General features: G+C 34.9%; 1 pseudogene; it reads left to right on the top strand.

Annotated features, from left to right (window-relative positions):
- The first annotated feature begins 1,666 nt into the window (after positions 1–1,666).
- Positions 1,667–2,918, top strand: LOC117238933 (annotated as a pseudogene).
- The last annotated feature ends 2,743 nt before the right edge of the window (positions 2,919–5,661 follow it).

The following is a 5,661-nucleotide window of genomic DNA, read 5'->3' as shown; positions in this document are numbered from 1 at the left end:
AATAAAGAAGAAAGCGAAGTCGATAGAAACGTGGGTCAAATTTGAAATCAGTTCTCGATTATGTGGAGGTTGGTTAAACGCGTTGGTGTATATAGTGATGAGACGAGTTGATATTTGGTGTAGTCAAATGTATTTAAAACTATCGGCAGTACTCTTCTAACGATCCCCCTCTAACGAATTTAAATTCGACTTCGGTTGACGGTTGCGCGTAGCGGCGATATTGTTCTGTCCGGAGTTCGTTTATTATCAAGTTTCGTACCTCGAGACGGTATCAATGCCCCGAGGCAAAACAACAACATGAGTTACTCTCGATTCGCATCGTCCTATGACTCATATGCCGCTACAATATGCAATCGAATAAAGTGATAAATAGCTTGCAGATATTTACGCGTCTCTGAAAATGTTAAAAGATATAACATGTTTAACGCGAAGTATTCGTGATAATATTCGCTGCAATTTGAAATATCTGCGTGCAGTCTCGTAGGTTTTGAATAAAAATTTATCTTTTATCGAAAGACATACATGTTTTGGCCTATATATAGCTTTGTACTCTTGTAACCTAAAAGAGAAGTCGAAAAAAAGTGATGTTAACTCTTGCAGTAAAAAATTCATTTATGTCAATACTACATTTAGAAATGCACCAAGAGAAGCAAGACAAATTATTGACGAAACACAGGATAGTCATTTCCGATCCAAAAGAAAACGCAACTAAAATAATATGTAGATAGCTATTAAGGCAATAAATAATAAAGTCATTGAAATGATCCATCATTTCAAACTAATATCGCTTCTCTTTACTTCAGAACTGCTATAAACATTTTAAATATCATTTATGTCTTGGTGCCCTTGCGAAGTTCTCGAAGAATTCGTCAAATGATGTCATGAACAATATAAATAATCGTAAAAAATCTATATTTGTGTTTAAAAAATAGGCGAATAAAGAGAAATAGGATAATCGAGACCGGTGAAAAGGATCAACCAAAATCCCGCATCTGATACAAGCGGAAGAGAAATCAATTTCTATCATGTCGCACGGCGAACAAGAACGCAAATACGGAATCTTTTGTATAATACTACTCCAAACTCTGTTGAGTCGCAGTAATAATACTAATCGGGTGTTGACTTCTGCTCGTTTTTACTTGAAGTTTGCTCGTTACCTCTTTGAAATTTGGTGGATCGTTTTCTGTCGAAACCCGTTCCATCTGACGTTAAAATCAATAAAAACAATATTACGATAAAGACTTTTCTCTCCATTGTTGTCAACTTCCGTCAAGTCTTCGTTTTCTGCTCGCTGAATATAATACGGATTCCCAAAAACTTTCTTCGTATGAAATTTTACTAATGTACATTTATCAAACATTGCACATTTTAAAATAGGTTATCATTATAAGATTAAAAAAAAATAGCTAAAAATATCTGGAAACAAAAGAAACCAATTTTGAAGTTTGTTAGCCCGGAAATGTCATGGTAGGAAGGTATACTTCGATATTACTTTTACTATCGATAGGCGTCGCCGTCGTTGCTGTTATCATATACGAGACACAACAAATCACAAAATTGACAAATCACCGGTGATCTCCTCGAGTCGCAGTTCGAACGTTTCACAAATAAGTTAAAGAATTAAACTTTAGATATAGTGGTAAAATTTATTGTATGAATCCAACAGAGTGACGGTTCAGGGTGTTATAACAAAGAGGTATAGAACGCTGATTTGGGAGACTTCTTGTACTGAGGTTTTAGTCCCTCTGAAGCGGTTATCGTCGGGTGTAGATCAGAGGCGCCTATCCGTTGCTATCTGGTTATTGTTTCGATAGCTGTGGCATGTAGGATGTTTTGTCTACTCTATTAGTGCTTCTAAGCGTGTGATACTGTCGACGATTCGCCTGTGCATGATTATACATTGAGTACACGGATAGCTTGAGTTGGAGTTTTGATGATTAGGATAATCGAAATAATTCATAGCCATGGTAATATTTTAACTAATTTATTTTGTTGTCTTTTATAGGCCACTGCAATGAGAAAAGAATTCCTGAAGCCAAAGAAAATGATACACCCAAATAGCAGAAAGTCTATCGCTATTACGAAAAAAGCCAAAAAGTAAATACAATTACTATTAAATTATGTGATTTTGTTATGTACATTTCATTTATTTTATATGATTATATAATACTTTTGTGTAATAAAGAAGGAAATGGACAATGTGTTTTGTTTCAGAATATCAAATAGACAGAAGGCAGAAATGTCCTGCTTGATAAAACAGAATTCAATAGGAGAGAAAATATCGTGGATCAGAAACAATATGATTCCAGGCGTGTGACCCTATACTCCAGAGATAACTGCAAGTTTGTTAGAAACGGAGGTAAAACAAAAATGTATACACATGATGATACAGAGATTGTACATTAAAGATGTGATTAGTTATAGTTCTATATTTGATCCAAAGGTATGTAGCAAGAAATGATGAAGAAATGGAAGAAATTACTATTAAAAGGTCTATAGGTAGCAACAGGAGTAGACAGCATGCTAGGAGGGAACATATAATTAGAGTAGAAAGAACTAGGAGAATATCATACACGTGGAATAGGTAAAGAATTACAGCCAAATTTATTTTCAATATATCCTGATGTACAAACCCGCCTTTATTTTTCAGAAATTTCTGATATTTTAAATGCAACTCAGTGTGAAATGTTATTGAATTGGAATAATGAATTACAGTGTGCGAATAATTTTAAATTTATAAGGTTTGGCGAGAAAGATTTAAAGAAAGTATTAGAGCTAAGAAAAGAATGAAAATAAGCCATATTAGACTATCCAAATCTCTATTAGCTATGCCTGTAAACAAGAAGAATTTATTCAGCAAGCCAATTGATTTAGATGAAAATAGTGTAATGGAAATAGAATAAATTCTGTAGATATGTCTTTTTATCTTTCATCTCTATTTAAAAACAAGAAAACAGAAGAAAAGCGAACAGTTTCGTCCTTTTTTGTTTGCGAAATGCTAGAAACCGCATTTCGTCTTGCTCTTATCTCCCACGAGAAACAGTCACGTCACAAGATACAAGAGTACGATAGAAGAGAAAAGAAAATGTTCGATTGTGAAATATACAACAAAACTGAAACATGCAGATGAATCACGTGCACGTTATGAATATTCTGCATCGTTTCTCCGCCTTTCCTTCATTTTTTTCGCTAGCTGCTCCATTATTTAAGAACGAAGATATAGTAATTACTCTCAAAGTTGTACATTTCGAAATGGTAGGAAAATCAATAGTACAATGATAAATATACGATTTTAAAAGCTTTTTAGATTTCTTACATACTTAGCATTAATCAAATAGCTTAGTATATAAAAGAGTTTACTTATGTCGCATGTTATAAATGCAGCTGCGTTCGTTACAACAATTCCAATTCCAAGGAATTTCTCTCGAAGATCGCAGTGAAGAATTTGCTTTGTTAAATTATTACTGGTATACTTCGTCAACTTGTGGTATATAGATACAATTTGTCAACCACCACTTTTAATAGCTTCTCGCTAATAAAAACATTTCGTACCTATTTAATAAGAAGCAGTATATTCTTAATTATTTAGAAATTTAGTTAATGATGTTTAAAAATACGAATATGTTTAAAAATTATAATGTAAATATATATATTTCATTTCATGTTTTACTAATATATCTCTAATTTAGATTAAATATCTGAAACTTGAAAGCAACTTTTAAAACTTTCAATACATCGCATACGTTTCAAATTTAGTGCATAGTTACATATATATATACGATCGATCTTACTCGATCATCTTACTCGAAGAACAGGGTCTGCGTGTGGCGAGCTACGGGACAGGGACCGTTGGAATGTTTACTGTCGAGTGTTACAACTATTTCCTTCTTAAGGAGAGCTATAGAATTATTCCATGCCTTTGTTAGACAAAGCGTTCATCCTGTGACCGCGGCTACGTTCGGCGACTGACTGTCGCCTCGAGCCAAAGCTCATTATCACAACTCTCGAACAATTACAATCGGATTGAATAACTACAATTGTTCACTTACAGCTATAGTAGACTCTAGGTTACAATGTTGCGGGATTATCCAACATTCCAAAGGCTCCGGTGTTCTTTCATCTCCGACAAATATATTATGGTATAGTTCCTATTTTCCGACCGCATGGAAGGCTAATAAAGATGGAAATATGGTCGAGAACTGGCGACCAATTACGATCGGCCCAATTCTAGGCCGCATTTTCTCATCAATCCTCGATGGGCGGCTAAGACGGGGTATAGATCAAAATATAAGGCTGTTGAGATATGTGTAATTTTCTGTGCTGGACTGAGTTAAGTAGTAGAAATACTTATATGTATATATCAGTGTGTGGAAGTATGTGTGTGTGCGCAGCGTCTCGAAACAAAGGAACGTAAACAGTCAGTCGGTTAATAGTCGTCGATGAAGAGTCGGGTGTAGAAGGTGCTGAGACGCGTGCAAGTGTATCGATAAATATATATAGAATCGTCCATGTAATAAATATATCATTATTTTAGTAATAACTGTCAATATAAATTTAATGTTCCTATAACATTATTTCGGCTTCAAAGATCCACAATTCTCAACATGGTAGAAGATCGTGGTTGCCGAGATTTAATGTTATGGAACCACGTGTAACCGGGAGTGAATGTATAAAAGTCGATTTATAAAAAGGAATAAAAAATTGGAAATAAGTTCTGAAGAGATAAAAAGGCTATTGGTAGAACAAATAAAAAGATTTTGGATAATAAAGAGAATTATTTTTTGAAAAAAAAAAGGTGTGAATATAGAAAACGAATCAAGATGCCAAAGGACGACGAAATTAAGGTTCAAATATTCGATGGACGCGATTACAGAATGTGGAAGAAAAGAATATTAATGTATCTAAAGTGTAAAAAATGTTATGAACCGGCTACACGAGAGAAAATGGACACGGATGCGCAAGATAAGTGGGATGAAAAGAATCAATGGGCGATGAACTACATCTATAGTAGTATAACGAATGAGCAATTAGAATTTGTTGGTGATCAAGACACTGCTTTAAAAATAATGCAAAAGTTTGATGAGATGTATATGAAGGAATCAACAGCAGTGCAAATTTGTATAAGAAGTAGACTAGACATGATGAGGTTGAAAGACTTTGAAGAATCAAATTCATTTTTCACGGAATTTGAAAAAACTATCAATGAATTAAAGAGTGCCGATGCAAATGTAAGCGAACGTGAAAAACTCGACTACATGCTGAAAGCACTACCAGAATCATTGAGCTATGTTGGTGACTTAATCGACTCAGTGAAAGAAAGTGATCGGACTTGTGAATTTTTGAAAAATAAAATTATAATGTGAGAAACGCGTAGCAAGAAAGAAAGTGATAGAACAAAGTCAAATGTATTTACAGCCGAAAAAAAGGACATAAAGTGCTATGGCTGTGGAAAGTACGGTCACATGGCAAAAAATTGCACAAACACGTATAGAGGCGGAAACAATGGCGCAAACAATGGAAGAACGCAACGGCAAGGAGGTGCGTATCAGACGCAGTAGAATAGGGGTCGCGGCGGACGAAGTTTTGGCCAAAGAAGACGAGGATACGGCCAACGAGGATTTGGCCAACGAGGACAAAGCAGAGGCCGGCAACAACGCTACT

The sequence above is a fragment of the Bombus vosnesenskii genome, unplaced genomic scaffold (assembly GCF_011952255.1).
Source record: "Bombus vosnesenskii isolate JDL3184/JDL3185 unplaced genomic scaffold, Bvos_JDL3184-5_v1.1 scf7180000013769, whole genome shotgun sequence".
Classification (NCBI taxonomy): domain Eukaryota; kingdom Metazoa; phylum Arthropoda; class Insecta; order Hymenoptera; family Apidae; genus Bombus; species Bombus vosnesenskii.
The sequence above is the reverse complement of the archived record's forward strand: the minus strand, read 5'-3'. Positions and strand labels throughout refer to the sequence as shown.